Source organism: Bombina bombina, chromosome 5, assembly GCF_027579735.1.
Source record: "Bombina bombina isolate aBomBom1 chromosome 5, aBomBom1.pri, whole genome shotgun sequence".
Taxonomy (NCBI): Eukaryota; Metazoa; Chordata; class Amphibia; order Anura; family Bombinatoridae; genus Bombina; species Bombina bombina.
Window position 1 is genome coordinate 1150786847 of NC_069503.1, and position 11985 is coordinate 1150798831.

At 48.3% G+C, this 11985-nt stretch overlaps 1 long non-coding RNA gene across 3 annotated transcripts; it reads left to right on the forward strand.

The window, feature by feature from the left end:
* Window positions 1-316: 316 nt before the first annotated feature.
* Window positions 317-11829, forward strand: LOC128661210 (uncharacterized). Of its 3 annotated transcripts, XR_008402613.1 has the most exons (5): window positions 317-701; window positions 757-811; window positions 867-1305; window positions 1638-3066; window positions 10953-11829. It is a non-coding gene; the product is annotated as an uncharacterized LOC128661210 (long non-coding RNA). The 3 variants fall into 3 exon arrangements; XR_008402612.1 differs by having other exon boundaries at window positions 317-1305; window positions 1638-2517; window positions 3012-3121; window positions 11119-11829; XR_008402611.1 differs by having other exon boundaries at window positions 317-1305; window positions 1638-3121; window positions 11119-11829.
* Window positions 11830-11985: the final 156 nt, after the last annotated feature.

The following is an 11985-nucleotide window of genomic DNA, read 5'->3' on the forward strand; positions in this document are numbered from 1 at the left end:
TGTGTGCAATATTTTTTAAATAATTTTATGAGATAGTGTTATTGTATATTATATATTTATGTGCAACCATTTACATTCTCCCCAAAGTACACAAAGATTACACAAACCACCAGAGAGACCTATTGTCTCAGGCAAAATGTCTGTGTGAGCAAGTTAGCAAGCATATTATATATATTTACAGCTTACCATCACACACGAGGGACACTAGGTAGCAAGCATATTATATATATTTACAACTCACCATCACACACGAGGGACACTAGGTAGCAAGCATATTATATATATTTACAGCTTACCATCACACACGAGGACACTAGGTAGCAAGCATATTATATATATTTACAACTTACCATCACACACAAGGACACTAGGTAGAAAGCATATTATATATATTTACAGCTTACCATCACACACGAGGGACACTAGGTAGCAAGCATATTATATATATTTACAACTCACCATCACACACGAGGGACACTAGGTAGCAAGCATATTATATATATTTACAGCTCACCATCACACACGAGGGACACTAGGTAGCAAGCATATTATATATATTTACAGCTTACCATCACACACGAGGGACACTAGGTAGCAAGCATATTATATATATTTACAACTTACCATTACACACGAGGGACACTAAGTAGCAAGCATATTATATATATTTACAACTCACCATCACACACGAGGGACACTAGGTAGCAAGCATATTATATATATTTACAACTTACCATCACACACAAGGGACACTAGGTAGCAAGCATATTATATATATTTACAGCTCACCATCACACACGAGGGACACTAGGTAGCAAGCATATTATATATATTTACAACTTACCATTACACACGAGGGACAATAGGTAGCAAGCATATTATATATATTTACAACTCACCATCACACACGAGGGACACTAGGTAGCAAGCATATTATATATATTTACAGCTTACCATCACACACGGGGACACTAGGTAGCAAGCATATTATATACATTTACAACTTACCATTACACACGAGGGACACCAGGTAGCAAGCATATTATATATATTTACAACTCACCATCACACACGGGGGACACTAGGTAGCAAGCATATTATATATATTTACAACTCACCATCACACACGAGGGACAATAGGTAGCAAGCATATTATATATATTTACAACTCACCATCACACACGGGGGACACTAGGTAGCAAGCATATTATATATATTTACAACTCACCAACACACACGAGGGACAATAGGTAGCAAGCATATTATATATATTTACAACTCACCATCACACACGGGGGACACTAGGTAGCAAGCATATTATATATATTTACAGCTTACCATCACACACGAGGGGACACTAGGTAGCAAGCATATTATATATATTTACAACTTACCATCACACACGAGGGACACTAGGTAGCAAGCATATTATATATATTTACAACTTACCATCACACACGAGGGACACTAGGTAGCAAGCATATTATATATATTTACAACTTACCATCACACACGAGGGACACTAGGTAGCAAGCATATTATATATATTTACAGCTTACCATCACACACGGGGGGACACTAGGTAGCAAGCATATTATATATATTTACAACTTACCATCACACACGAGGGACACTAGGTAGCAAGCATATTATATATATTTACAACTCACCATCACACACAAGGGACACTAGGTAGCAAGCATATTATATATATTTACAACTCACCATCACACACGAGGGACACTAGGTAGCAAGCATATTATATATATTTACAACTTACCATCACACACGAGGGACACTAGGTAGCAAGCATATTATATATATTTACAACTCACCATCACACACGGGGGACACTAGGTAGCAAGCATATTATATATATTTACAACTTACCATCACACACGGGGGACACTAGGTAGCAAGCATATTATATATATTTACAACTCACCATCACACACGGGGGACACTAGGTAGCAAGCATATTATATATATTTACAACTCACCATCACACACGAGGGACACTAGGTAGCAAGCATATTATATATATTTACAGCTTACCATCACACACGGGGGGACACTAGGTAGCAAGCATATTATATATATTTACAACTCACCATCACACACGGGGGACACTAGGTAGCAAGCATATTATATATATTTACAACTTACCATCACACACGGGGACACTAGGTAGCAAGCATATTATATATATTTACAACTTACCATCACACACGAGGGGAAACTAGGTAGCAAGCATATTATATATATTTACAACTCACCATCACACACGGGGGACACTAGGTAGCAAGCATATTATATATATTTACAGCTTACCATCACACACGAGGGACACTAGGTAGCAAGCATATTATATATATTTACAACTCACCATCACACACGAGGGACACTAGGTAGCAAGCATATTATATATATTTACAACTTACCATCACACACGGGGACACTAGGTAGCAAGCATATTATATATATTTACAACTCACCATCACACACGAGGGACACTAGGTAGCAAGCATATTATGTATATTTACAGCTTACCATCACACACGAGGGACACTAGGTAGCAAGCATATTATATATATTTACAACTTACCATCACACACGGGGACACTAGGTAGCAAGCATATTATGTATATTTACAGCTTACCATCACACACGAGGGACACTAGGTAGCAAGCATATTATATATATTTACAACTTACCATCACACACGAGGGACACTAGGTAGCAAGCATATTATAAATATTTACAACTCACCATCACACACGGGGGACACTAGGTAGCAAGCATATTATATATATTTACAACTCACCATCACACACAAGGGACACTATGTAGCAAGCATATTATATATATTTACAGCTTACCATCACACACGGGGGACACTAGGTAACAAGCATATTATATATATTTACAATTCACCATCACACACGAGGGACACTAGGTAGCAAGCATATTATATATATTTACAGCATACCATCACTAACGAGGTACACTAGGTAGCAAGCATATTATATATATTTACAACTCACCATCACACACGAGGGACACTAGGTAGCAAGCATATTATATATATTTACAGCTCACCATCACACACGAGGGACACTAGGTAGCAAGCATATTATATATATTTACAGCTTACCATCACACACGGGGGACACTAGGTAGCAAGCATATTATATATATTTATAACTCACCATCACACACGAGGGACACTAGGTAGCAAGCATATTATATATATTCACAGCTTACCATCACACACGGGGGACACTAGGTAGCAAGCATATGGTAGTGGAGGGCCCTCTAGTGGGCCTGTAACAAAATTAAGGGTTTACCAACTTGAAGTCTGGAGTAACGCTAAATGTGTTGTTACAATGTTGCAAAGGGGAAGGAGGTGTCTGTTTTCTTACCTTTATAGGGTCCTGCAACAGTGAGATCAGCCTCTTTCGGTTTCCAGACTTCAAGGAGAAGGTTTCTGAAGTTGTCTGAAGGTTCTTGAAGTAAAACATGGAGAGATCCAGGAGAAAATCTGTGCCTCCCAAGCGTTACAGGGAGGTGGTGGAGATGGCTGCAAGAAAGAAAGGACCTGCAAGGCACAGACAGGAGCCGGAGTCAGAAGATGTGGTACCCCCCACACCCCAAAAATCCCCACCTGCTAGGAGTTTTAATAAAGGAAAGGGCAAGGCAGGGGGTAGCTCACGGCCTAAAGGTGCCGGAGGGAAGGCCCAGACCAGTGGGGTTCATAGGGTAGCCCCCAATCAAGGCCCGCAGGCAAGCGGGGAGGTGTCAGCGGTGGGGGGAACAGAGGGTGGCCAGGGGAATTTGTCTGGTCCGGTTGCCCCAGCGGATGCTGGGGCCGGCCTGGCCGGGTAGTTTGCGGCCTTGCCGCCGGCGGCCTTGGCGGCAGTTTTGGCCTGGGCCCAGTCCTTTGTCGGGGGGTTGCCCCATGGGGATCAGGGCCTTGGCGTGGCTGTCGCTGGGGCCGGCGGTGGTACAGGAGCAGGCCCACAGCACAGCCACATGGCAGAGTGCGCAGCGGAGTCTGGCCCTCCGGTTGGCGGTTCCCGCGAGATCTCCTCCGAGAGTTCTGAGGAGGAGGAGGATCGCGGTCGCCATTCGGAGGGAGGACGCGGGAGATTGAGGAGTGCCTCGCGTGACCGGAGCCCCGAAGGTAACTTGGGGGGACTCCGGTTAGCGAGCAGGGTATCAGGAGGACAGGCAGGGAGCAGCGGGGCCCACTTACCTGGCATGGGGATGGCTGGGGGTCCGGATGCGGGCAGGAGAGCATGTGGCGCAGTTGGGTCCCACGTGGGTATGCATGTTGATGGCGCGCATGCGCGCATGGCGGTTGACCACGGTCCTCAGAGGGGCTCATCTGGTGTGGCAGGCGGAGCGGTGTGTTCAGTTGGGAGGCCTACAGTGCGGCCTAGCACGAGTGATCAGGTTGTGGCTACGGATAGAGGCAGTGTCGGACAGAGGCCTGTGGTTGTGGTGAATGAGAGGTGTGCATCGGTACGGAGTACAGGTATAGGGGACACATTGGGACAAGATCGCATGAGGGGTGGCATGAACCTAAGGTATGCAGGTGTGGATGCAATATCAGAGACCGAAGGGCCTGAGGGGCCATATGGTAGATGGGAGACTGGACGGAGATATGAACCACACATGGGGTGGGGACATGCGGGGATAACGCATGCCTATGAGGGAGTTTCTCAGTTTAGGGCTGGGGGATTTGTGAGACCGTGTGAGGCGACAAATGATGCGCAGTATGAGAGGGCGCAGATGCATAGAGGGGGCCAGTCTCATGGTGGTGTGAATGAGGATATGATCAGGAGAGCTGTGGAGGCAGCGTTGCATGCGAGAGAGGCTGCGAGGCCCCTGCCTGGGTTTAGTGGTCACGCCCGGGAGGGGGCGGCGCAGGAAGCGATTATCAGGGATGCTGTGGCTAATGTTCTGGGTATGTCTGCTGGGGGGAGTCAGGGGCAGGGGAGAGAGGGTGTTTCAACTGTTGCCCCTCTCGCAGACCGGAGTACCCCCCAAGTTGTTCTGTCTCAACAGGTTCCATCAAGCACAGCAGAGATGGCAGCAAGCACGAGCAGCGCCATGGCAGTGGCAGGTACTAGTGGCATCCAGAGTGCTGCGGGTCCAGCGACTCCTTCGCCAGCAGGGATACCAGGCGAGGGTGAGTGCCACGCACCAGACATTATACACACTGACACGGGGTCTTCCACAAGTGGGTCAGGATCCGATAGCGGGGAGGATCTTGGGTTAGTGGGGAAGGGTCAGCGCAGGATGTTTAGGTGGATAAAGAAGATGGCGTCTGCTAGAGCGAAGGACAAGGCGGGCGCTACGTCCCAGTCACTTGAGCTACAGGGAACGCAAGCTTTGGGGGGCGCTGTTACGCCAGTGGGACCAGTGCCTCGCAAAGTGGCTGCACAGGGTGACACTTACCCGTGTTTGGTCCACTCGCTATATGGCCATTTGAAAGCGAAGGTCGTTAAAAAGATTCAAGAGGGAAAATACGTTAACGTATTCGAGCTCTCTCTGGACGCGTTTAGAGCCAAAGAAAGGGCGGCTGATGGCTCGGGCCCAAAGAAAGTACGTAGGCCGGAGACGTACGAGGAATGGCTTAAATGCTTCCGTGTACTGGCTGCGTGCTATGTCGACAGGTGGCCGCTGCAGGGGCATAACCTGTTTAAGTACCAGGATACCATAGAGGATATCCGTACGAGATTCAAGGAAGGCGCATGGCGTGAATACGACATGGCCTTTAGGAGAAAGATGGTAGGTAACCCTCTGCTGCATTTTGGAACACAGGATATGCACTTGTGGTCCAAATTAGGATTGGAAGGCAGTTCTCCCTCCCCAGTGGCGTCACGTCAGGCACCGCAGCGCCTAGGGGCGCGGCTGGGCAGGAAAGGGAGGGAGTGCTGGAAATACCAGGATAAGCAGTGTGACAGGGGGAGCAGCTGCTCCTTTCGTCACATCTGCAAGTTCTGTGCAGGGCCTCACCCAGGCGCCGATTGTGGAAAGCGAAAGGACCAGGGACAGCCCAGAATTACGCCTAAGGCGGGAGTTGCAGTCAAGGGCACCAACTCCGCTTAGGTTGAGGGCCATGCTGATATGGCTGGCGAACTACCCCGACACAGGGGCAGCTGAGCTGCTGAGGTCGGGGTTGGAAGGGGGTTTCCGGATACCGGTCATGGGTCGGGTTGAGGGTTCTTCAGTGCACAGGAACTTGAAAACGGCCTATGAATTCCCGCACGTGGTTAGGGAAAAGTTGGCAAAGGAGGTGGCGCTGGGCAGGGTATCGGGGCCATTCTCCACATGCCCGATGGCGGATCTGGTGATCTCCCCATTGGGTGTGGTACCCAAGAAAGAGGAAGGGAAGTTCAGGTTGATACATCACCTTTCTTTCCCAAAAGGGGCGTCAGTCAACGACGCTATTGACCCAGAGCTGAGTTCAGTGCACTATCAATCGTTCGATCGTGCGCTGGACGTGGTCAGGGCATGCGGTCCGGGGGCATTGCTGGGGAAGCTAGACATTGAGTCGGCTTTCCGCCTGCTGCCACTGCACCCTTCGGCTTTCAGACTAATGGGCATGAAGTTCGAAGGGGAATATTATGTGGACAGGTGTTTGCCGATGGGCTGCTCATTGTCCTGTTCCTTGTTTGAGTGTTTTAGTTCTTTCCTGCATTGGGTAGTGTACAAGGCGTCAAGTGGGGGAGCGGTGGCCCACTACTTGGACGATTTCTTGTTGGTAGGGAAAGCTGGTTCCACGGAGTGTGAACAGCTCATGGAGGTTATGCAGGATATGATGTCGCGTTTTGGAGTGCCGCTCGCGGACGACAAAACGCAGGGGCCGTGTACATGCCTCACATTTCTAGGTATCGAAATAGATACAGTGCAGGCGGAATGTAGGCTGCCCATGGACAAGGTTGTCCGGATGCTTGGAGCGGTCCGAAGGATTAAGGGGTCCAGCAAGGTTGCGATAAAAGAGGTGCAGGCGCTGCTGGGCCTCCTGAATTTTGCGGGTAGGGTCATCCCGATGGGAAGAGCCTTTAACCGTCGATTGGAGGGACTTTTGAAGGGCCCTACCGGTCTAGCAAAATGGACGAGCATTACTGAGGATGTGAGGGAGGACCTGGAAATATGGGAAAAATTCCTAATGAATTTTAATGGTGTGTGCCTATGGAGGGGTAGGAAAGTACTCAACAAGGCAATAAACTTGTACACGGACGCAGCGGGGGGTTTCGGGTACGGTGCGTACCTGGACGGAGAATGGAGTGCGGCTCCATGGCCGAGGGGCTGGATAGATGCAGGTTTCACCAAAAACTTGACGCTGTTGGAGCTATTCCCGATAGTGGTTGCTGTGGAGATTTGGGGGGATAGACTGGCTAATAAATCGGTGGTGTTCTGGACGGACAACATGAGTGTGGTGTACGCCATTAACAGGCTGTCCGCGTCATCGCCAGCGGTTGTGTGTTGCTTGCGTCACTTGGTGTTGCGATGCTTGCAGTGCAATATACATTTTACCGCCAAACACGTCCCGGGAGTGCAGAACATTATTGCAGATGCACTCTCTCGATTTAAATGGGAGCAGTTTAGGGCAGCGGCACCCATGGCGGCAGAGGAGGGGTTAACATGCCCATCTTCTCTTTGGCAGCTGGTGAAGGTTGGATGAGCATCCTAGCTTTGGTGAAGGCATCCTTGGCGCCAAGGACATGGTCAACATATAAGAGTCACTGGGACTGCTGGGAGGCGTTCTGTCAACGCGGAGGTGTCCAGGTACAAAGGGCTTCTAGGGTGCTGGTGTTGGAATGGTTGGCTTTACTACGGAAAGAAGGGGTCAGTAAGGCCGGCGCGAGTAGTAGGCTATCGGCTCTGGCCTTCTTTAACAAGGCGCTTGGCTTTGAGGACCACTCCGGAACCTTCCTAGTAAGGAAGGTGTTGAAGGGGTGGGGCAGGTTGGCCCCCCGTCAGAAAGATCGGAGAGAGCCCATTACACGGGAGAGATTGCAGGCGTTAGCGAATGGTGTGGCAAAGGTTTGCACATCCAAGTACGAGCAGCTTCTTTTCCGAACGGCATTTGCGTTGGCGTTTGCGGGAGCCCTCAGGGTGGGGGAGCTTGTGGCGTCTGCAAAGGAGAAAGGTCGAGGTGGAGTGCAGTTGGAGCATGTCCGTTTGACGGACGAGGGGCTCCTGTTGTTCATACCCAGGTCCAAGACGGACCAGGAGGGGGTGGGGGCATGGCTGCCCCTTGAACGTCAAGACTTTGAGGATTGCTGCCCAGTGGCATGCTTGGAGCAATACCTGAAGGTGAGGCCGGCGGGAGGGCAACTGCTCCTGATACATGAGGACGGTTCGGCCCTCTCGGTTTTTCAATTCCGCCAGGTAGTGGCGAAGACGGCAAAGGAGGCCGGGTTGGATCCGGGCAGGATCGCCCCGCACTCGTTTAGAATAGGCGCGGCGACCAGCGCAGCGCAAAAGGGAGTTACGGTGGCGGAGATTAAGCGCTTGGGTAGATGGAAGTCGTCCCAGTACAAGACTTATATTAGACCTGATAAAGGACACTGCTAGAGCACAGACATGTGGGCGGGTCCATACTTCCAAAGGGGGTTTTTTTGTGGGGGAGGGGACCCAGGTTGTGCAAGGGCAGTTTTTTCATGGTGGTGTTCTCTGTTTTATCAGGTGTTGTGAATGCGAAAGCACCTCCGGTTCGTGTATGGATGGTAGGCCATTCATACATCCACTGGGCTCATCTCAGGGCGTTACGATCGCCGGAAGGTCAGCAACTTGGATTCTCAACGTCCAAGGCAAGCTTTCGGTGGTTAGGGCGCAGGGGACTGTCGTGGGCTGATTTGCCTGCACTTTTACAGGAGGCACACAAAAGGTGGGGGCGGCCTAATGTTTTAGTGCTGCACCTCGGGGGAAATGACTTGGGGGCAATGCCCGCGCTGGATTTGATCAGAAGAATGACAGCGGATGTGCAATGGATGCACACTTGGTTGCAGGGTGTGACTTTGGGGTGGTCAAATGTAGTTGCTCGACTGCAATGGCGGCACATTGTCACACAGAGGGCTGCATATAATGTGCGCAAAAAGGTGAATAGGGAGATGGGAAGAGCGGTCACGGGCATTGGTGGTTTCGTGGTCAGGCACGAAAGCATAACGGCCGACAAAAGGGACCTATTTAGGCCTGATGGAGTCCACCTTACGGACGTAGGGTTGGATATGTTTCTAAGGGACATCAGGGGAGCCTTGTTGGGGATTATTCATTAAAGTTTGGGTTAAATTGTTGTATCTGCAATCTGTTGAAATTGTTATGTTTTTTATGGTTATGATTAGTTAAAGTGTGGTTTATTACTGGGTTCCTGTTGGTTGGTTTGGCGGCAAGAGTTCGCCTGGCTCTTGTGGCGGGTGGTCAATGCCCTGGGGAGCGGGCACAAGGAGAGAAGAGTGACGGTCCGGGGAAAAGGGAGGGGTTATGCCTGCCAGGCGCCGGCCTGGGGGTCCTCTCCCTCGCAATTGGACCGAAGACCTCTGAACATCACAGCTCTCTCTGAGTGCCATGGGGCGTGACAGCCGGGTGTCACGCTGCAGGTATCGAAAGGGGCCTTGACCATCTGTTAATAGGGGCTAGGTTAGGGTGAGATGCCGCCAACGTTGAGGATTACGAACTTGTTGCCAAGTTTCGTTGATAGGTTGATCAAGTGCCTAAGGGTAATTGGAATGACTCTTAGGCACAAGTTAAAGCGTTTATTTAATAAACGTGAACCGTGACCGGTTCTTTCTCCCAAACAAATGGTGTTGTGTCTTATTTACTAGATAAGGGTATTAGTCAGTAAGAAGGACGGAATAGATGGTTTAAACCTTATGGTAGTGGAGGGCCCTCTAGTGGGCCTGTAACAAAATTAAGGGTTTACCAACTTGAAGTCTGGAGTAACGCTAAATGTGTTGTTACAATGTTGCAAAGGGGAAGGAGGTGTCTGTTTTCTTACCTTTATAGGGTCCTGCAACAGTGAGATCAGCCTCTTTCGGTTTCCAGACTTCAAGGAGAAGGTTTCCCCGCCCACCCGTCCCTGGAAGAAGAAATTGGCGGCTACGATGCGGCTGTTAGGGTGAGTTTGGCTCGGCAGGGGTGGGTTTAATTGAGCTAGCCTTCAGTAAGACCGAGCCTTTAATGTAGCTAGCCACCCCTGAAGTTGAGTTGTACGATTCGGCTGACAGGGGGTGCCTTACTGGGCTGGTTGGATATGCCTCAACAGGCGGGTGGTCAATGCCCTGGGGAGCGGGCACAAGGAGAGAAGAGTGACGGTCCGGGGAAAAGGGAGGGGTTATGCCTGCCAGGCGCCGGCCTGGGGGTCCTCTCCCTCGCAATTGGACCGAAGACCTCTGAACATCACAGCTCTCTCTGAGTGCCATGGGGCGTGACAGCCGGGTGTCACGCTGCAGGTATCGAAAGGGGCCTTGACCATCTGCTAATAGGGGCTAGGTTAGGGTGAGATGCCGCCAACGTTGAGGATTACGAACTTGTTGCCAAGTTTCGTTGATAGGTTGATCAAGTGCCTAAGGGTAATTGGAATGACTCTTAGGCACAAGTTAAAGCGTTTATTTAATAAACGTGAACCGTGACCGGTTCTTTCTCCCAAACAAATGGTGGTGTGTCTTATTTACTAGATAAGGGTATTAGTCAGTAAGAAGGACGGAATAGATGGTTTAAACCTTATTATATATATTTATAACTTACCATCACACACGAGGGACACTAGGTAGCAAGCATATTATATATGTATTTACAACTTACCATCACACACGAGGGACACTAGGTAGCAAGCATATTATATATATTTACAGCTTACCATCACACACGGGGGGGATACTAGGTAGCAAGCATATTATATATATTTACAGTTTACCATCACACACGAGGGACACTAGGTAGCAAGCATATTATATATATTTACAACTCACCATCACACACGGGGGACACTAGGTAGCAAGCATATTATATATATTTACAACTCACCATCACACACAAGGGATACTAGGTAGCAAGCATATTATATATATTTACAGCTTACCATCACACACGGGGGGACACTAGGTAGCAAGCATATTATATATATTTACAACTCACCATCACACACGAGGGACACTAGGTAGCAAGCATATTATATATATTTACAGCTCACCATCACACACGAGGGACACTAGGTAGCAAGCATATTATATATATTTACAGCTTACCATCACACACGAGGGACACTAGGTAGCAAGCATATTATATATATTTACAACTCACCATCACACACGAGGGACACTAGGTAACAAGCATATTATATATATTTACAACTTACCATCGCACACTAGGGACACTAGGTAACAAGCATATTATATATATTTACAACTTACCATCACACACAAGGGACACTAGGTAGCAAGCATATTATATATATTTACAGCTTACCATCACACACGGGGGGACACTAGGTAGCAAGCATATTATATATATTTACAACTCACCATCACACACAAGGGACACTAGGTAGCAAGCATATTATATATATTTACAGCTTACCATCACACACGAGGGACACTAGGTAGCAAGCATATTATATATATTTACAACTCACCATCACACACGAGGGGACACTAGGTAGCAAGCATATTATATATATTTACAACTCACCATCACACACGAGGGACACTAGGTAGCAAGCATATTATATATATTTACAACTCACCATCACACACGGGGGACACTAGGTAGCAAGCATATTATATATATTTACAACTCACCATCACACACGGGGGACACTAGGTAGCAAGCATATTATATATATTTACAACTTCACCATCACACACGAGGGACACTAGGTAGCAAGCATATTATATATATTTACAGCTTCACCATCACACACGAGGGACACTAGGTAGCAAGCATATTATATATATTTACAACTCACCATCA